General features: G+C 38.6%; 1 protein-coding gene across 6 annotated transcripts in view; it reads right to left on the minus strand.

Annotated features, from left to right (window-relative positions):
- NPAS3 (neuronal PAS domain protein 3) overlaps positions 1 to 22,500 on the minus strand; it is a gene marked incomplete at both ends in the record, with an annotated part of 611,353 nt that overhangs the window by 99,883 nt on the left and 488,970 nt on the right. The window lies entirely within an intron of this gene.

Consider the following 22,500-nt stretch of genomic DNA (forward strand, 5'->3'; position numbering starts at 1 on the left):
TGATTGTTAAGTTAGAGAGTATTGCTTTTGCAGATTCTTTTAAATCCTAATATTATTTACTGCTGGCACAGATGGTCCCGCTTTTGAAATGTGATAATTTCCAATACAATAGGTTATGTCTGGCCAAAGAGAAGGGATAGGGACACTGACAGGGTAACTAAATACTTCTTTTAAACTGGAGGTGAATTTTATCATTCCGTAAAGGTGTGCAATGAGCAGACTGGGGGTTCAAGGCATTTCCTTCTACATAATGTTCTTAGAGACTTTTGAAAGTTTTATTCCTTTTGGTTCACTGTGGTTAAGGTTTCTGATTCCTCCTTTACCTTATTACATCTTGCTTTCACACCTTTTGGCTGGCAAACAGATACCCACAGTGATACCCACAGGCAGGGAGTAAGCTGCAAGGATGCATCTCAACAGCAAATCCCCGCCAATTATGTTAAAACTAATTATAAATCTCTTTCCTGTAAAATCATAACCCTAGCTGAAAATAATCCACAACCCAAATAGTCCATGGGTTACATTCTAAAATAGACTCTTCCCCAAGGTTAAATTTAAATGTCCTGATGCACATATTCACAGAAAATAAATGGTTCAATTGCAGCAAGGAGTTTTAGTTTGGTTCATCTAAATTCTCAAAGTGAAGTTTACACACCTTTACTAAAATTATCAGTGAAAACGAGATAGTTCAATTTTAGTACTAAATCACCCTCCACACAGTACTGCACTTCCAGGAGCTACATCATTCCACAGTAACTATTTCATTCATCTGGTATTGTTACAGAGTGTAAATCAGGATTCATAAATGATCAGTTTGTATCCTTTGGGAGGGAGGGATTACATGTAAATAATCCCTTTAATGTACGCATCGCCTCTAAGCATTTCACACAGCAATAAATTGGTAAACTGAATTTGAGCAATTAAGAAATTAAATGAAACTAATAAAATGTGTATTTTAATATTTCTTGATGGTTATTTGGGGATTAGTGAATATGAAAACAGCCACTTCTGTATGAAGGTAAACTGCAGCACTTTGATAAACTCTGACAGCTTTTCACTACTGTATTTCAATCACAGCTCCTCTTTTGAAATACTTCAGCATCTCTTTCATTCCACGGTTGTATTATTAACTACATTACAGTATGAAGTCCAAGTACCCATTTCAGACACAAGCACCCATACATCCCACAGCGAATGGCAACCCGAAAAAATACCTCAGAACATACTGCATTCTTTACCCTAAATGTTTGTGGCAGGAAAAGCACCATGACTTGTTTTGCTTTGCTTTGATCCTCTTCACTCCACACCCGCCTGCTCCCACCTCCCCAGAAAGCTGTCATGGTTCAAGTGCAGCCCGGGCAGAAGTGAAAGGAGGCAGCACATGTGCAGGAATGAACCAGTCTAGTAGCAGAAATACAGAAATGTGTGGGCTTTATAGGGCAGGACGTTTGCCAGAGACAGACCTTGGCTATCATTGCTTGTCTTCAGGAAACAAGCAAGAGACACTGATCTGAGGAACTAATGGTGAACTTAAGTAAGGGAAATTCCAGCATATTATTTATGAGAAGTACTTTATAAAGAGTGATGGCAAGGTTCCTGATCACTGATCAGTTACCAAGTCCATGGAAATAGAATTCTAGTTGCTCAAACTGGATATTTGCATACATCTATTTAGGTATTTAAACCAAACCAAAAATATGAGGATTTTTTTTTAATAACATATTTCTTATTCAATCATTATTGTTACAAGATGTTGTAGATAAACCTGTATGTTCTCAGGGTATGGATGGGTTAATGACACCAATGCTCTAAACATGAAAGATGATACAAAAATGCAATTATCTTTTCCTTTTCTGCATATAAGGTTATGAGAAGAGCTATGATCTAATTTGTTCTTAATGCCAATGTCAAGCTGAACTCAAGATCATTCAAAATGATGCTATGACCTAGCTACAATATGGACTAGTATGGCAATAACAACAGAAATCCCTGAGAAAATCATTGCAACCTTGGGTGACAAAAATAGAGAGAAGCCATGAACAACCTAATAACCAGAAGTGGCAGCTTAATAGCGTGCTTCATTTCAGCCTGTAGCCTAAAAAATACAGACTCTAAAAGGAAATCTCAGACTTTGAGAAGACCCTATATAATTGCACAGATTGTGTCTTGTCATTAGCCAATTTACCCTTCCTCAGATTTACAGTTCTGGGTGTAACAAAATCTTTGGCACAAGGTGCAGACTCTTTTTTTCACCCTTCAAATCAATTTATTTTATACTCACTGGAAGTCAATTCCATAGCTCTTGCTGAGGTTTAGGCTGCTATTCGCTGCTGAGAGAGCAGCCTTTTCAGGGGTTTACAACACAAAACACTAACCACACACTTAACATTAAACCTGTGCTGAAGCTTCCTCAAGGTAAATGGGATGCAAATGAATGTTTGGCTGTTTTGCTTAATACTGATGATCTCTGCACCTCTGAACTGTTCCGTTGCCAGCTGCCATGTACAACTTACAAAGAGATGTCAATTTTATAGGATACGGATTGAATCATTTTAAACTAATCCCTGCAGAAAAAAACCCCAGCTCATTTGGAGAAGGGAAAAATGCCTGTTAAGTCGCTCAGATGGGTGGAAGAAAGTGGGAGGAAAGCCCAAGGTACTCTAGCTGACACTGTAGCCATGTGGCTTATATTTTACTTCCATAATCATTTATAAAAACACAGCAAAATGAACAGCACTGAGCGGCTTGTGTTCCTATCATAATATATAACCTCTCAGTACTTCATGTACAATAATACCTCCATGAAAATCAAGCTGCATTACTCCTGCTTCTTTGTACAACACTTTACATGACTAAGAGCGGCGAGTGACAACACGTTCTCTGGTAACTGAGATTGATTATTGGTGCTTCAGCACATCCATAATCATGATGCATGCAGCACGGAGAGATGGAATTATTTCCATACAGTGCCCTGATTGGTACAAAAAACTTTTTTTTTCTAACTGAACTGAATATGTATAGGATGCATGCAATATGCTCTAGAGGAATAAGTATTGTGCTAGCTGTCAAAAGGTCTCTAGCTATACTCCTGCCTTGCGTCTGAGCAAGACGCGTCATGCATGCTGACTGCATTTGCTACTCCTCAGCCACAGTGGTCAACACTATAGAGAATGTAAATTTACCAGTGGTTATTGGTCCATAGTACCTGAGATGTTGTTTTACCATTAACAATAGTGAGAATCTGGAAGAAGGAGAATTGAGTGTGGTACATGGCAGAAAGTATGGCCATGGTAGGTCTGGGTTTTATTTCAGTATCATTCTTTCGACAGCTGGTCAACTGTACTGACTTCAGGAGAAGTGCTGCAGATTGTTACTAATGCAGAGACACTGGAGTGCGGACCTCTGTATCTGCTTAGAGCAACAGGAAATTGCAGAGTCTAGGAGAAAATCTGCTTAGCAATTTTTTTCTTTCCTTTTATAGCCTATTAGACAATGCTCTCTCTAATTTTTTTTTTCATATTTTTTCCAAAAATCTCAGAGGATTTAATACTTTAAAGAAGTTGCTGTTATGCCATAAAATCCTGGAAGTTGTAAAAATGTCTGAGATATTAGCATTTCATACTTGGTAACTTTGCATTTTGGTGAATAATGAAACTTTTTTAAAGTTCAGGTGACTTTTCTAAATCAGAAACATCACTTCCTGCTGGAGAAATAAAAACAAAGATTAATTTGCCTTTTCAAACAGGCACATCAATAGCCTTTACTGTTCTCCCTGTTCTGAGCAATGCTGTTTAACTGTGGTATTACTGCAAGAACAAAAACTGATGCTACAGTAAATCTCACTTGATCAAACGACGAAACAATATGTTGAGGTTGTGGAAATGGACAGTACACTGTAAAGTCCTTAATGATTAAGGAATGATTAATTAAATACTTTTTGAAGTGAAATGTTGTGAGAAATTGTTCAGCAACAGAAAAAGCAATAATATACTTAGGCCATATTGAATTTTTCTGTATTATGATTTATGCACTAAATTGTGAAGAGTTGAATAAAGCACTTATATTATCCATTTCCTGGTTATTTCATGTTTCTCTAGATACAAAGCTCCACCTAACCCAACAAGGACAATTACAGATGAAGTATGGAATGCAGTATGACAGTCACCACACTGTACTATAATTTATAAAACAATTCAGCAATAACAGAGCAACATACAATGTGATGTGGTATCACAACTAGAATAGGTTTTCCTCTAGACTGATTGGTGTCATAGCTCCCTCTTTATAATTTTTAAATATCAAAGGATCCTACTGAATGTTGAACTGCTTTGGCAAAAACACCGTGTTCTACCCCATCCATCTTACTCTAAATTTTAGTTTACTTATCTCAAGGACACAGAAATTGAAAACCTTTCTGAATAAAGTTTTGTATATACTAGTAGAGAGAGGAGAAAGAAAAGCTTCTCTTCAGTAGTGAACTGGATAGACTAAAGTCTTTCAATTACTGTACACACATATATATACATACAGCAGCATGTAACTCATTTAGCATAGGTTACTAAAAAAAAAAATCCATGAAATTACAGCAATTTCCATTAAACTGTTGACATCAGTGGAGGCACTTTCAATTTAGTCCAATGTGGGAATACAGAATGAGATTCAAATTTACCTTTCAGGAAACATTATAAGAAAAGTCTTTGCAGTGTCTCCCCAAAGGCCAGGGTCAACTTTTCAAAAGCAGCCTTTGATTCTGGATGCTCAGCCTGAGACAGCTCTTTTGAAAATTTTGCCATGGATATAAAATCCTTAATACCTTTATGTTAGGCAGCAATCAACTAGAGATTTCTCCTACTGGGACGGGGTGGGGGCTTGTAGCCTTCTGCAGCTGACACCAAGTGGCACCTAGTCTATCAGGCGCAAGTATATGCAAGGCAGCTAACACTGGTACTGGGTATTAAACAGACAGCTTTGGACACCTGCTTTTGCTCAGCTCAGTTGCCATTTTCTCTGGTACCTTTGTTTTTATTTTCTCTTCATCTTGTACAGAGATTGCCCACGGCAGTTCTTCGCAACCCTATATAACCTGAGAATGAAGGAATTAAAGTTCTTTGTACAAGCCTTCGTGACTGTCTGCCAGGCTAGAAGGGGAGCTCTTCCAATGTCCTAAGGATCTTGCCATCTAAACCCTTGAGTGAGAATATGTTTTTGTGGGAGGTGGCCTCGAAATTGTTAGATGGTCTTATAGCTGCTGTCTTTAAGAGTGTATCAGGATGGATTTGATAAGGTACATAGAAGGAAAATGAGGTACTAGCTAAAAGCTCACACTTCACAGCTCTCTCAAACTACTTTCAAATGCACATTTGCATTTTACAAAGTTGGGTAACAGAAGAAAAGCTTCTGCTGTTGCTGTTCCTTTGGGAAAGAGGAGAGATTTTTTCATTCACTTTTCCTTAATCACTGTGACAACATTCCCAGAACTCCTATCAGCTTTTTTGTTTAAATAATTATCCTCGTTGCATTTCAAGACAGCCCATTCTCTTTCTCAAGTTATTCACATTTCTTCTCTACTTCCCATCTCTAACACTCTCTCTTGCTTTCAGCCTCCTTTTGTGTCCCTCTGGAAAATTCCATCCATTTTACTTACTATCCAGAACTGGAGGTCACTACAAGTTTGAAAGACACAAAACACCTATGTGGATGCAGGAGCAGAAAAATATTGCTACATTCAAATATAACAGCTGAAAGGCGAGAGCAAAAGATAACAGCCAAGATGCTTAGTGTCAATTTTATGAAAGATAAAGAAGCCAGGAAAAAAAGAGCAAATACAAAAGCAAAGCCTGAAGCTGCAGAGAAAGGCAGGAGTTACTACTGATGCAAACAGTTAGATATTGTCTGCAAATAGATCCTTTCCTCTTAAAAGTCGTTAGCCATATCGATCACTTAGTTATTAGAGTAACACTTGCCACAGTCTGATTATTACAGGATTCACAAATGTGTTGGTAGAGATGGACATGCTGACTGTTCTGGCTATTGGTAGAGCTATTTTTGGACTTTCCCTTCTATGCTAAACTAGCCACATACCCACAGCTCCAGATCCTAAATGTTGTGGATTAAATAAATACGTTGTATTGTGTTTTTTTAATCCTTTCAATTGGTTTATATTGGTCTTGGCTCTGAAACATTCCCTTCTGAGAGTGCTCAGACATCTATACAATTAATGGGATGCAGATGGATGATTCAGCACATTGGGATGTCCTCTGGGTACCATGTATCATAGAATCATAGACTCATAGAATGGTCTGGGTTGGAAGGGGCCCCAAGGATCGTAGAGTTCCAATCCCCCTGCCACAGGCAGGGCCACCAACCTCCAGGCCTGGATCTACACAAGGTTGCCCAGGGCCCCATCCAACCTGGCCTTGAATATCTCCACGGATGGGGCATCCACCTCCTCTCTGGGCAGCCTGTTCCAGCACCTCACCACTCTCACTGTAAAAAAATCCCCCCTCATATCTAATCTAAACCTTCCTTTCTTTAGCTTTAGTCCATTCTCCCTTGTCCTGCCATTATCTACCCTTTTAAATTCCCCTTCTGTTTGTATGCTCCCTTCAGGAAGGCTGCAATGAGGTCTCTCTGCAGCCTTCTCTTCTCCAGGCCGAACAATCCCAGCTCCCCCAGCCTCTCTTTGTAGGGCAGGTGCTCCAGCCCTCTAATCATCTTCGTGGCTCCTCTGAACCCTCTCCAACAGTTCTACATCTTTCTGGTATTGTGGGCCCCAGATCTGGACACAGTACTCCAGATGGGGCCTCATGAGGGCAGAGTAGAGAGGGACAATCACCTCCCTGTCCCTGCTGACCACCCCTCTTCTGATGGAGCCCAGGATACCATTGGCCTTCCGAGCTGCAAGAGCCACTGCTGGCTCATGTTAAGTTTCTTGTCCACCATGACACCCAGGTCCTTCTCAGCAGGGCTACTCTCAAGGAGCTCTTCTCCCAGTCAAGTATGTCTGTGATTCTTCCAGCCCAAGTGCAAGACTTTACACTTCGCAGTGTTGAATCTTATTATGTTCACCTGGGCCCACCTGTCCAGCCTGTCAAGATCCCTCTGGATGGCTTCCTTTCCTTCTATTGTGTCAACCACACCACTCAGCTTGGTGTCATCCACAAATTTGCTGAGGATGCACTCAATTCCATCATCGATGTTACTGATAAAGATGTTAAAGAGTACGGGTCCCAAGACAGACCCCTGGGGGACCCTGCTTGTCACCGGCCTCCATCTGGACATAGACCCATTAACCACCACCCTTTGTCTATGTTCTTTCAACCAGTTTCTTATCCTGCCACATCAACTGCAGGCCTCACATTTGATATACCACTCCTTCTAATCACAGCATTAATGTTAAATCATGAGAATATACATTAAGATTTATTGACCTTGGATTTGGCACTTTGCTTTGTCAAGGCATGCTGATATTATATGAGTTTTGAAACTCGATACCACATTTACTACAGTATTAACCCATTGCCAGGAGCTAGGAAGTCCTTTCTGAACATCCTGGATCATCCTTTCCTCATCATAACTCTTGTCCTGAGCTACACTCTCAATGTTTAGAAGTGGAAATCACCTGTTGGCTTCTGCTGTAGAATAAATTTCCACAGTCCTTCACAAGAATCCTTTATTCTTGAAGAAGGAGTAATTCTAGCTAAGTACTCCATTTGTTTTCCTGCAGCTAAATGAATGACCTTGTTTCAATTACATTTACAGTAAAATATGTAGCATTTACAGTATTTGAGTAAAGATACTTTGGTTGTTTTATTTATGAATATCGATTTCTGCATAAAGATACCATTTCCACTTTAATCTTACTTTTTTTGGTGAATGAGCACTAATATTAGCTTTTAGATGAGCCACAGCAGGCACTGCATAAAATACTGCTGAGGGTGTAAGAAAGACCATGTTATACTATTTAGCAACACAATGCCAACAAAGATGAGAATGGAATCTTTCTCTCTGAGGGTTAGTTCTTGCTCACATTGATGTCTATGGGAGTTTTATCATCAGAAATCACCAGTCTTTCAATCAGACTTTTTAACAGTAAGGTCTGGAGTTCTAAACTCACTGTAAGCAGTGAGAAAAAAAAATACCCAGAAATTATTGACATGAAAGGGTTGTGACTCCTACTCCTTTTTTACAACCACTTTCAAGAGCTTAAATTGTTTTACTTTGCATTTCTTTAAAAACTAAAATAGCAAAAGAACAAAACGGGCTGCAGAGCAGCAGTACATTAGGTGTCCTGACACTGTACCTGCAAGAGGCATGTCTATGGTACATCTAATGTTTTGCTCCTGTGGTCTGCAGCTGCCAGTGAGATGCTAATAACTACTATATGGGCTGTTTTCGCTGTATTGTTCATATGGACCAGAAACAGAGTGGAAATCTTTGATCACACTTAAGCCAGCTCCGCCATCCTTAGCCAAGTCCTCACATTCCCTTCAAACACAAAGAGGACCTGCGGGGATTTTCATTTGATCAGTTTTACACATTCTAAGAAAAATGTTGCACTTACTACCTTCTCCTTTCCTAAGGACTAGGTAAAATTCAATAGGATCAAGGTCAGTTATGGTCCTAAGTCAAGTTTATTTTATTTAGGAGAATAATGCTAAAGTAGCCAAAACTAACAGACTGCAAATACATATAGGCCCCTTGCAACTCAGTATATTGTAAGTCATGTAACTCAAGATACAAACAGTCCAAGGTAAATAGATGGCTTTTACTTTAATGGAACAGAACACAGAGAGCTTTTTGCATTCAAAGCAATTTGTAAACTAACTGGACTAAATACTGCTACTGTATTCAAATGTGGCATCTATAAGGCATTGAAAAATAATTCAATTCCATTACATGGGATAGTGGGTCTTTTTTAAGATGGGATATGTTTCACAGGGTTTTATATTTTTTTAGTTTATTTTATTTTTTGCTTTATTTATTTTACTTTATATGTAAATGCTCTGTCAAAATAGCCTGGGAAAAAAATGTTTTCACAGAGAAGAAATACATGGTCCTCAGTTCTGTTTTTACTAACATTGGCACTGGTTTGAACTGTGTCACTGGTTCACAATGTATTTATATATGCAGTGATACAGGTTAAGAACTATCCAAGAGTATGTATGTCTGCTTCTGTTGCAGTGTTTGAGTTCTGAAGCCAATTTAGCTTGATCATCTATGTAAATAAAGAAACAAACAAACCTGTTTGGAATATTTTTTATCAAATACTCTACAGATTGTAATAGCTTGGTTTGGGTTGGATAAGAAAAAAGTAGATCCATCTGCTGTGCTATCAATTAAAGGAGGAGATCTGCAAATGTGATGCAGTTGATTGCTTCCTATTAAATACTCAACTTTTAGAGATTCACTCAATGACCTGAGAGTGTGTATATTCTCCCAACTCTGACATTTCTACTTGGCAGCCATGTTATTTTATTAGCATAGTGTCAGCAAACTGGATGTGTTGCTTTGAATTTCATCTGTTATCCACTGTATTTGTTATGAGTGCAGTATCTCAAAACCATTTAGAGTACTGATGGCCTAGTGAGAGAAAAGAAAGGAAAGCAAAAAGCAACAAAGCGCTAGAAAATATTTGCAGAAAGTCTTGGAGTGTTGGAAATTGCCCAGTCTGCACAGAGTTGATTTGAGGCAGACCACTGGTAGCTACAATGCTGCACTTATTTAATCTGGTTCACCAGTTCATTTTCTAATTTCTATCAGCAAATATGTGATGAGTCTTAGTAGCTTACCACACCCTCTCACTTAGCTTGAAAAATCTACAGAAAATCAAAATTGCTACTAAAAAAAAGATGAAAACTTATCAAATGTAAAATTAGATTAAGAGTCAATCAAAATCCAACTGTGAATTTATCATTTCAATGAATTTCAATGAATGGTTTAAAATCTGTTCGAAATCTATTTGAAAATGAATATGTAATAATACAGACATATCTCTTTTTCAAAGCTAGTATTGTCAGATGTATTCTGTGCATTATAATTCATGAACAGGGTAGATGACTATTTGAGAAGTATTAAAATGAGCTGACTTTTCAATACAAGTGTCTTGACAATAAGTTTTTCTATTCTTGGCAATTCAGAAATGTAGACAATTGTGCTAGAAAAATAATATGTATTGTAATATTCATTGTACAGTAGTAGTATAGTAAGTGGCAATTCTGGACATTACAAGAGACACAAGGATTATTTTCTGTGATTGCACAGAGAATACTTGGATTTCTTGTGAAGCTTTTGCATTGGAAATGAGATTCATCAGTCTGAACAGGGCAGGGTTAGAGCCCTTAGCAACATGCTTATTTTGTAGAAGGTCACTCAATAATAACTTCCTCTGCCCTCCAAGCTTATTAAGACTGACTGGCATATATTAATGAAAACACCTGATTCTCCAACCATAAAACCCAGACAAAGACTTTATTTTAATATTAAGGAAGGAACCCTTAATTAGCAGGGTTTCAAAAATGTCAGCTTCTTCTATTAGCTGTTCTGGTCCATCAAAGCCATAATCCCTACTGTCAAATTTCATCACATGATAGACAGTTTGCTGGCTATCTTTTTTTTTTTTTTTAACTGATCATACTGACTGAAGCTTTTTATTTTGCCATCACATTTAACAAGTTTGCATGCATTTCGTTGTTACATTGCTGATTTTACTCCTTTCAAAGTCTGCCTGTGTCAGCTAAAAGAAGAAAAAATCTGAGGGAACATAAAATATTACATATTGATACACAGACATATAATTAAAGACTTTTGGGGAGAGTTCTCATTCATAATATTGATTCTTTTCTAGGACATGCAAATGTGCTTCTGTGAAAACACGAATAAAACCCACCATTCACAGATGAATTTCCATTTCAGACATGTTAAGAGAAAGAAAAGAACAAATGCTCGAAACATTGTGAAGACCTTTGGAGATGTTCATTCGTTGGGATTAACCCACAGTGCACCTTTGTGCTACATTAAATTTGTTCAAGTAGCTGTTGCTTGCACTGCCATTCAGATGAGAGAATTTGAGTCAAATTTCACTGAAATAAACATCAATTTCAAAATTATTTAATTGCTTATTAAACATTCATGCTCATGGAAAACCCAATCTGTTTCTTTTGCTTAAAAGAAAGCAATACGAAGTTACTATTCTGTCACAGACTTCTAAACCTTCCTCTCTAAACTCTCTCAAACATTGTCTGTGGATTTCAGAAAGATGTAGTCCCAAAACTTGCACACAGGTGTTTACTTCACCCATGTAGGTATTCATTGCTTTAACAAAAAAAGTAAAAATTGTATAGAATTTGTAGGATGAAAATGTAGAATGGCAAAGTAAACTCCCCTGTTCTTTTCATGCCTAGGTTTTCTTTAAATCTTTCCTTTTAAAATTTCAGATTTCTTAATTAATATTTTATGCAACATGGCACATATTATAAATGATACAGTAAAATGAAGAAGTCTTGGCGTTGAAGATGTAACTGAATCCAGGTAAGAGAGACGAATTCCCAGTATTCTGGAAAGCAGAAAGAATTTTTGGAGTGGAAGTGAGTGGGTAACATTTGTATTTCAAAGTAGGAGAGAAGTAGTCTGGAAAGGAAGAGCAAGATACACTAGAGCGAACAAATGAGACATACAGGCTTCTGCCAAGAACTGGAAGCAGCATGAGAAGCACCAAAAAGCCAAAAGCATGAAATAAAATGGAGGTAATTTGAAAGATTACTGGGAGAACCTAAAGGAAGTGAGGCAGAGTTGTCAGAAAAACAAGAATTTTGGTATCCTTAACAGTTGGAAAGAAAAGAACAATCACATTTTACTCAGACCAAACAAAAAAGTGAGACTGAGGTTGGATCAGGAGGGGAAGATTAAAGCAGTGAAGGTTGTAGATAGCCAAATGATTGAGAAATGGATAGAGATGAAAAGACAAATTTTGGATGGTTTCAGATCTAAAATGCAATTGGATTTAGGGAGAGTCAGCTTATATAGCAAGTATTATGAAAGACGTGGAGATGAAACCACGATAGTGAATCTGGGTAATGGGATGACAGTGAATTTTAAGTTGTCAGAGAGAAAGAAGAATGGATAAAAAGTACTTTATATATGTACTTTTGCAGTACTCAGCACTACTGAAGAGCAGACAAGAGGGAGAAGGTTCTGCAGTTTCAGACGCATACTGACTGCAAAGAACCCCCAGTTCTAAAGACAAAAGACACCTTTAGAGCTTGATGGTATTTTTTGTATCTGGAATTTCTTAAGTGTACTCATGTTACATCACTTAATGCATGTTAGGAAATAACAGGCCAAAAGTTCACTTCTGCTTAGACTGAGAAATGGGCAAGAAAGGAGGTGACTGAAATACAACTGCAAGACTTGGTAAGAAGGGAAATACTTAGAGAAGCAGGAAAAAAAGAAGGAGACTCAGAATTGTAGAGGCATGTGGAAATCTTTGAAAGAGATGAGAGGGAAATGGTGAAAATGGAGCTGAACTCAGAGAAACATCAGCAGAACGGAGGGAAATTAAGAGTTAGTAAAGGAGGTACAAAGGGAACAATCAGGAATATGACAACTGAGAAACAGAATTGCAAAAAACAAGGAAGGACGTGAAGCCTCTGGGAGAGGATGATATATGTAATGAAGACAGTAAATCCAGTAAACAAGAATTCCAAAAGATATAGGTGTATGTTAACTTTTAGATATACTGTGGCTATGTAACTCAGATGATATTTAGAGAAAACAATTTTGCTCCCAATCTCAGTAGAATAATTCCAGGTCTTCCCATTGTGGAATTCTTCCCACTGCTAATGACTGTATAAACCTATATGTGTTAATCCACTATCCCAGTGCCACTGTCTTTCTGGAGGTAATAAAAATCAAATACAATCTGATTGTACACATGTGAACTAACTAATGAAACATTATAAAGTGTTGTATTTACTTTGTCTGCTTAACCTCACTTTGCTGCTTCCTGAGTGCCTAAGTCTATTGCAAGTGACAAGAATGTTTCTTAGCTGAATTTACAGCTAGCCACTCCATCCTTTTTAATGGTTTAAGTAACTGTGAACATTTCCTCATATGATTTTTCTCTTCCAATTAATTTAGAAATCAAACTCACTATTTAGACCAGTAGAGTTCCTTGCCTTTTCGATGACGCATCTAAGGAGTAGAGCAACAGTGATTGGCAACAAGATAATAAGGCCAACAGATGAAGCTCGGTTCTCCCTCCAGCATCACTTGCAATATCTACTAACTAGAAAATATTAAATCGGGAATAAAGGAAAGCTTTATCGCCTTTACGCTAATCTTTATCTTGTGAGGTATATGATAACTAACCTTAGGTTTGAAAACTAAGTTTGTCCTCTAATTACATCCAACTAAAGCTGTTTTCATGACCTAGTCACTGTTGGGACTCTAGTGTAGAGTAAAATGCATAAAACATGGTCTGTAACTCAAGCATTTGTGACAAGAAAGTATGTATTTTTAGGCTTTTCCCTTTCTTTTATTTATTCATTTTTTTTCATATTTTTTTATATGAAATAGTTCCTTTGTTTTAATGTTTCTTCACTTCCCCACAGCTAATGCATTCGTGTCTGTCTTACACGACAAATCACAGTGACTGTATTTTCGTCACTTCTTTGAGCAGTCCTGCTGTTCTGCCAGTACACAGGCTCTGTTGGGATCCAGCATGTTTGTTGGACTGCTCCCATTCTGAACATGGGGCTGATTCCACGGGTATCAGACAGGGACATCAGAAAGAGAAGGAACTAAAAATGGCAACAGAGGCTTTTCTGATTGACAGGAATAACATGTCATGTTTATGGCTACAGCTATGATCTTAGAACGTTCAAGAACTGCTATGCCTTGCTAGCCATCAGTATTAAGTCATACAACAGTCACATAAAACGGGAAGATCCAGAGTATCTAAAATAACAATAATTAATAAACTATCCAACACTTTTCCTTATGGTTTCCCTGGCTGAGAAATATTGTTTGGCCTTGAGAGCACTGCATGTTCATGAAGAATGAAGCATGTTTTATAGAAAAAAACCCAAACAAAAACCCACAAACATTTTTTGCCCATATATAGGTTTACTTTGCTTCCAAGTATCAGACAAGAAACACTGACCTGCATTACAATGTCTTAAAGGTGTTGTATTGGAACACTGAACCTCTAGGAGATGGTGAGTAATGTCCTTGCTTTGCCTGTTCCCTCTGCTTGGCTACTGGCTGAGGTTCAACCCACCACTGCCAAAATGCACTTCCCTGTTGTGGTGCTTTAGGCCTGGCTGGAGGCCAGACACCCACCAAAGTCAGTCTATCACTCCCCTTTTTAGTTGGGATATATATCGAGAGGCTTAGGAGTCAAGATATGGACAGGGAGAGACCATCCTGTTATCAGCGACATGGGCAAAACCAGACTCAAAACAGAGTGAAGGAAAGAAAACTAATTAATTACACTACACTACACACACACAGTGAAACCAGATCTTAAAGCACCATCCCCCACCCCTCCCTTCTTAGCAGACTTTAGTCATGATTTTGCTCCCTTCTTCCCTCCTGTTGTGGCATGGGGAGGGCAGGGACTGGGGAAATGGGGTTCTCAGTCACTTCATGAGCTGTTTTCCTTTTCCAGATCAGAAAACACCCTCCACATTGTGGCACAGGGAGGGGCAGGGACTGGGAAAATGGGGGCTTAGGTTAGTTCCTTGCAAATTGGTTTCCTTCTTGGCCGGGGGAGGGGGGGGCATTCATTCCACCCACCCTTCCCCTGCTGCACTGTGGGGTCCCACCCACGGGAGGCAGTCCTTCATGAACTTATCCAACATGAGTCTTTTCCCACAGGGCTCTAGCTCTTCACCAGCTGCCCGGGCGTGGGTCACTGCTATGGGGGGGGCAGGAATAAATCACAATGTCTCTCAGTCCCAGTCCTCCATGGGGTCACCAGCCTCCCCCAGCAAACCTGTTCCAGTGCAAATCTCTCTCTTGCTTATCTCTGTGTCACTGTCTCTCTCCATGGGCTGCAAGTGCTGGCACGGGCTTGCTCCAACATGGTCACAGCATCTCCTTTATGTCTCCACCTGCTCCATGCAGTGTGGAGCCTCTCCATGGGATACAGGTGGGGCCTTGTCCTTTTCCATGGGCTGCGGGGGAACACCTGCTCCACCATGAGTCTCCCCATGGGGCATCATTCTCTCCAGCACCTGGGGTGCCTCCTCCCACCGCCCTCTCCGGCCTTGGTGTCTGCACAGCTCATTACATCTTCTCACTCCCTTCTCTGGTGGCAAAATGCAGCTGCTTGTGGTTTTTTTTGGTCCCTGTATGTGATTCACAGAGGCGCTGTGACCATCGCTGATTGGCTCGGCCTTGGTCAGCAGCAACTCTGGACTTGAATTGGCCAATGTTTACTCTTCAGGGCCTGCAGAGAGCTTCTAGTGGCTTCTTACTTACAGCAGCCATTTTCTGTAGCCCCCGGTCTCTCCCAGCACCCAGCTATGCAAAACTGCGACACCTGTCCTATTAAAAGGCAAGAATTTTATCTGAGTAATAAGGTCAAGGGACTTGAAGTCCGAGCTCGTAACTTTCTGAATATGAATTGCTGTTTTCACTTTCCACACCTTAGATAAATGTAGAATGACTCATATTCTCTTCACATTAAGTGGCTATACTACTATTTTCTTATCCCACATGTGTACAGTAATGTTAGAAACATAAGGAGATAAGAAATGCCCTCCTGAGTCTGACCAGTAGCTCACCTAGACCAGCATGCACACTCCAGCAGTGGCACTAGGAACTGCTGTTATACAGAGGATGTGAGAGCGGCCAAGTTCAGCCTGGCTCCCCAGTATTCACAACTGTTGCATCTGGCATACTAGACTACATCCCTGCTTATTCCCTTTAGCGCTTATGGGTCTGTTTTCTATGAATATGTCTAATTCATTTTTGCACAAGTGGGCAATCATCAATCCCAGAAAAATGCTTTTTCTATTTTTAACTAATCCTGTCAAAGATTCAGTAAGTGCTTTCCAATTCTAGTACTGCAGGATTTTGTGAATAAAAGGCCTGCCTCAAACCACTACACTTTAAATTTTGTAAACTTTGATCATAATGCCACATGAGAACATCAAGTTTTTATGAAATGGCAGAATGATGCCCTCTTTCTTGGCCTCTATATTCTCTCTCATGATGCTCAACATTTTGGCTGCTTCTGCATATTCAGTTGACAATTTCAGAGAACTATTGATAGCAGTTTCAAGATTCTTTTCCTGGTTGTAACTACTGCTGTAAGTTGAAGACATTAATAGTACTCTCTGTGTGGTCAGTGTCTGCACAGCTATCCTAGAGCTGCCTCTGATCCAAACAGCAGAACCAAGACCAGAATGGCATTACAAGTGGTCTCTATCATACTTTGGGTATGAAAGTGTCTTACACTTCAGACGTTCTGTACCCATGCCTTTAACATCTGCTTGGAGAACTGCATGGTGTTGCCTTGCTGCTGGAATCTAGATGATGTATCACAACTTACTAACATGGTAATTTGTATACTTGACTGGCACTTCCTAAGCCTCTGTCCAGCATCATGTTAGCATTTTATTGTAAGTTGTTGTAAATCATATTGGTAGTACAATATGTGTGTTTTAGACCAGACGCAGACAGAATGACTTATTTATGGACTAATGGTCCCTGGATACTGCAAGGTACTGCAATGCCTAGTTGAGGAACCAAAGGGAGAAAAACATAAAAGAGCAGGAGAGCACAAAGAAGCAAGCAAATGAATGTAACTGATTTTTTTTTTGTCAGTCGCTAAAAATTAGGGTGAGAAATTCTGGTTTGCCTTCTCTAAGAGCAATATACTTTGGTGGGTTGGAATGGCCAGTTTTTCACTGGCAGGAAGGAAAATTCAAAAGTCTTCAGTTGGAAAAGAGTATTTTAATCATTGACTGGAATGTCTGCTTTTCTGGCAAGGTAAGCTATTATTTTTGTATATAGTGTGTAGACTAGTGTATTTGGCCAAATTCGTGCGGCAAATAAAGCTGTAGCCTTTCCTTGCCAAAAAAAGAGTGTAATATCGAGCCATCAGGACTTGCATCATGGGAAAGGACAGAAAATGAATATGCCAGAGATAAAAGGAAAAATATACTGCTTTAAAGAAATGGTAAATCACTGAATTTAAGAGATAGGGAATTAGGTTCAATGATAGTTCAGTATGACATTTTGTTCCTTGCCTTCTCTATTACTGTACAAAAGAACTAAAGGACGCTAAATGAGATCTTGATGTAAATATCTAATTAGCCCTTTGCAGTCCAAAAATTGCCCATAAACCATATTTTCCTATGAGTACAGTCTCTTCTTAAAGTGCCATCAAATTCTCACATTTCAGACTTTATAGGAGTTTAGATGTGCAGATTGCACTGACTGTAGCACATGGTATGTAGCCCAAAATATTAAATACATTGCTAAGGATATACAAATCTTCAATTTCCTTTTTCAAAGCTGGCTTACATTTTTACACTTTTCTGCAAAAGACTTCACCAAATTGTAAACCCCTCCTGTAAGTACTTTTACACACTGAACGTATAAGAACTCACTTTTCAAAAGAGAGCAGAAGCTTGGTAACAGAAGCTGTGCAACCCATGTGCAGCCCTATCTATGATTTAATTCTCTTCCCTAAGGGCCTCTTAATGGGTTTTTTGGGGAGTATTTGGAAGCATATAGACACACATACAGCGAGTCTGCTTTGGAGATGAGTTTTTGCACAAAAGCCTCTTCATTTGCATTGTTATCAATTAAATTGCCATCAGTACTGCAGGCACCTCTGGCAGGGTTCCAGGCTTCAGAGAGGTTGGATTGACTCGCAGTCCTAGAAATAAGGGTCAAACTGACTCTCACCTTTGCAGTACTGATAGAAGCCCTATATAAATCACCCGATATATAAATATTTATTTATCAACAGTTGGCTAGTCAGCAGCATGGTGTGGTCTGCACATATTTCATAAAGCAGATGGTTTACATTTTCTGAACTCAAGGCAAAAGTCAACACTATGTGACACTCACTATTTAACAGGATTTTTTGATGACTGATATGACATAATTGTCAAGAGTTTCAACAAAACAAATGGGTCAACTTCTGACTATGTGGAGGACTGTTCTTACATTCTCATACTCATCGAAAGAAAAAATTGACTTCTGAAATCAACTGCACAATAGCTCACCACACAGGCATATCATGATCTATTCCAAATTCAAGAGTACGTTGTTAACACTGTATTATCTGTGCCAGCTTCACAAAACTGCTACAATTCCACTTTTTCTTTCTGTCTGTAATGGTTTCCCATCACACTGATAAGTGGGCAGCCATTTCGTTTCTCCCTGTATGGATAGAGCTCTGAAGGAGAATTAGATTCCAACACTTATGTAACAGAGATTAATTGATTGATTAGATTATTAATTAAAGTTTCCATTAAATTCTCTTTTCAAAAAGCACAGGATTGTGGTTCCCCAGGGTTTTTTCTAACCCTTGAAATCATAAACAAGAGAATGCATAACTAAACATTGTATCTTATCTTGTGACAAATAATTAAGCCAGCGGATGCATTGCTATGAAGGAAAATGTTTTTCCTTCCAAATAGTCTTTTTCATATTGTTTTCTACAAACCTTAGGAAAGAGAAAGGTGCCTTTTGATTTAGGGGTAGAGATTTTTGGATTCCCCTCACTGCAACAGAGGAATAGCCACCCAAAATAGCTTGGTTTAAACACATATGTACGCATGCCTGTTTGTATGCATGCATGACTCTCTGTTTGGGGGTTGTATGCTATTCATTTTTAAGAAAAGAAAAAGAAGTGAAAACATGACTTAGGTTGTTTCAGATTTGAACTGATGTGGTCTACCTAGAAGTTCCAGCCACATAATGTTTCAGAGATCTGTGGAAAAATAAAAACAGCAAGTGGCCTTTTAGGTAACCCATAATTAAAAGCAATTTTGAGCTGTCTTTTCAGGGAAGCTACCCAGGGGAAGTATTTGCTACCTGTTTGACCTTCACGATTGTGAGTCCTTGGCAGTGTCAGCGACCCTCTGAACTGAATTCAAAACTAATCTCTAACTGAAAAAGAGAAACAGAATTCATGCAAATCATATTAATTCCAACATTTCCCCAGTGAGCTGGGTATAAACTACAGCCTAATTAAATATTTTTTAACGATGTGAGTAATTTTTGCCAAGGGGCGGATTCAGGGGAAAATTTAATATGAGATCACAAAAGCTGTTCCCAGCGTTGATTCTGTAAATTAATGACTATCTGCCTTATGATAAAAACATGCTGCCAAGAATGAAAATGAAGTCAGCAAAGCTTGCTCTATTTGTCTAACAACCAAATATACAGAATGCAAAACTTTAAAGGCTATGGAAAATTTCCATTGTCTGTATGATGTATTCCTGATAAAGATGCACGACACTGACAGCATAAAGCTGCTCTGTATTATACCAGACTACCAGCTCTTATTAGTTATCACTAATACAGTGTTAGCTAGTGTTACGAACTTTAGTGAGACAGTGCCAAGCACCAACATCAAGATCCTGAGAGGTATTTATTTATGTGTGGGTAGGATAATGTGCTGTGGCCATTTCATAAACTGCCTATCTAAGGCACACTGAATGCTGCATGATTTCTCAGAGTCGCTCACAAGTGCCAATCCATCTTCCCTAACACTTAAAAAGACCTTATCACTGTAGTATCTGGGCACCAATCTTAAGTGCTTGTCAGGAAGAAAATCTCATTAAACCAATGTTATTAGTGCTTTCAAATAATAAATGCACAAACATTAGAAGTATGATCAAGAAAAAACTGTACAAAGAGACAGGAATTATTGATGCATCAGTCTGGCCGGCTTCTTATCACGATCTGGAAATTAAACAGTAAACCTAATGTGACTGAGAGGCTGCTTTATAAAGTATAGCATTAGATCAGATATTGAAGATATTCAAATGCAAAATCCTCTGTTTAACCAGTAAAAGCTTCCTTGCTCTTTGTTCTTCTCATGCTAACCTAACTTGTAACAAGACAGACAGTTAACACCAAGGAGTTACAGAGCATCACCAGATGACAGGTGACTAGGACTTTGGTAGCACCCTGGTCAAGAGGTCAGCCCACTGTAAGGACTTTGCATCCCTATTTATTTAAATTCCTGCCAGTGCTGGCCACTGAGACTGAATTTACAGCTTTTCAATTAGAAGGTCATTCTGTGCTAACTAGCACGCCATTGCCTCATTATAATCATAAAATTAGCGAGAAAAGACTAGCATGAATAATATGAAGGAGCCAATCTGAAAGGTGAAGAGGTGCTATTTTCTTGTTTCATCAGAGATGGGAATAAAGCTCGCTGTTTAGAAACAAATATTTTCCTTATACAGCATGGGTCTCTTAGGAAAGAAACACTTTACAGTTTTTCTCTACTTCAGAACAAATAAATTGGTCATTTTCTGTAAATTAACCTTGACAGATGAAAGGACAGTTTATGACTGCTGAACAGTGTAACTTAGGGCGCAGCTTTATATAATGTGAAATGTGTGTGTGAGATTTTAAATTTCAAAGCACTGCAGTAGGGCTTTTGGATTTCTTATTTTGAGTTTAGTTATATTACCTATTTTTATAAGCATAATTACAGTATTTAGAGTTTTAAAAAAAACCCCAATAAAACAGAGCATCAGTTAATTCAAAATATATCTTAGGATATTAGTTAATTTGCTGTCTGAAACCCGAGAATGTCATTGAGACTTCGGTGTGCCTGTGAACATGCTGCAAATTATAAGTCATTGTTGAACAGAAATATAAGCTACACAAAGGATGAGGGCTGTTGCAATTCCCCTCAAAACACAGGGAGAAACTATGCAATCTTTCTTATACAAGCCACAGAACATACAGTCTTCTGAGCAGCCATGGAGCTCCACAGCATGCACAGAGAAAAAACCCTACAAATATGTGATACACTTCAGGATTAAAAAAATGGTAAAAAAAAAACAATTTAAAATGTATTCTATTTAATGAAAACCTAGACACTGTCTTAGTTTCAGTCTGAAAGGTTGATAATATTTAAAGAAAAATTAATAATTTTTGCTCAGATGTGGTAATAAGTTGCAAGCCACTAGAACAGGAAAAGCATGGGAAAGACCATGACATAATTTTCAGAGGGAAAACTTGAAGATTACAGAGAAACAGTTTAATGCCCACTGTTCTCTGTGATTATCTGCTCTACATTCAGGCCACAGATCCCACTCTCCAAGAACTATTCTAGATGAACTCTCCCTGTACTCAGCAGCCAGTGATGAACATGCATCCAGACACAGAGGCAACCCTGACCTGCTGTTTAGGCTGACCTGCTTCAGTAATTTAAAGAGATGCTCTGTCACCCAAATTGAGAGCTTGAGGCCCTTTCCTAACGTAGCCCAGATGAAGATGTTTTTTGTAACCCTCCCACCTGTTTTGTTTAGCAAAAATCGAAACAATTGTTAATTGTTTTGTTGTACATGTGAAATAGTGAGATACTTATCCCAGACCACAGAAGAAAGTTGGAGCGAATCAAGAAATTCAAAATTCCAAGGCTCCCTGCCCTGAATCTCTTTTTCTGAAGAAATTGACTGGACAAGGTAAACAAACAGGAAGTCTAATAATTTATTTCCTATAGATCTTGAACAGGATCTTATTAAGACCTTCCGATTATAACAGCACATGAGTTGATGATGGAACATATGGAGAAAGAAGAGGAAGAAATGTCTTGTCTGTCTACAGTTATTTTACGCAGCTGTAGCTGAGAGATCCTGTGATAAAAGCATTCCAATATTTACTGCTCTGTGCATCACAAATCCCCAAATATATGATTAAATAGAAGGGAATTTGATAAAAAATAAAAACATTCAAAAGAGCAGTGTAAGTTAGCTGTCTACATACCTTTGAGAATTACACAGATGATTTTAAAGTCCTGTGTAAGTAAAGATGCTCAGCAGATAATTTCAGTTGTGCAGTTCAGTTTGGGGATGGGAAAATATGGATGTATAATTTCAAAAAGACAAGATAAATCAGTCCTACGTCCTTTGGGAATACTAACTCTAGAACAAATAGTTTAGCCATATAACAAATAACAGAAAATAATGCATGAGGAGTAAGGGAAGAAAATAAAGTTGGGTACAGAGTGAGCATGAGAAATGCAACTCTGCTTAAAGTCCTGTTTCTTAATTCTCGTAAAACCTGGGAATTCTGAGAAGAGTTTATCTAAATTGATCTTTTGCATCTTAAATTTTTAGATGCTTAGTATTATTTACAGAAGTATTCATAGCTGTGTCAATTACAGCAGGGCTGTCAACTTGCATAATTTAATTGCAAGATTTGCAGTAACTTTGTCTTAAAGTCCTAGTCTCTAGAACAACACAAGCAGTTCAGAATTTCAGCCTTCCCTTAAAGACAGAGGAAGTTTCT

Source organism: Gallinula chloropus (assembly GCF_964237585.1).
Source record: "Gallinula chloropus genome assembly, chromosome: 4".
NCBI lineage: Eukaryota > Metazoa > Chordata > Aves > Gruiformes > Rallidae > Gallinula > Gallinula chloropus.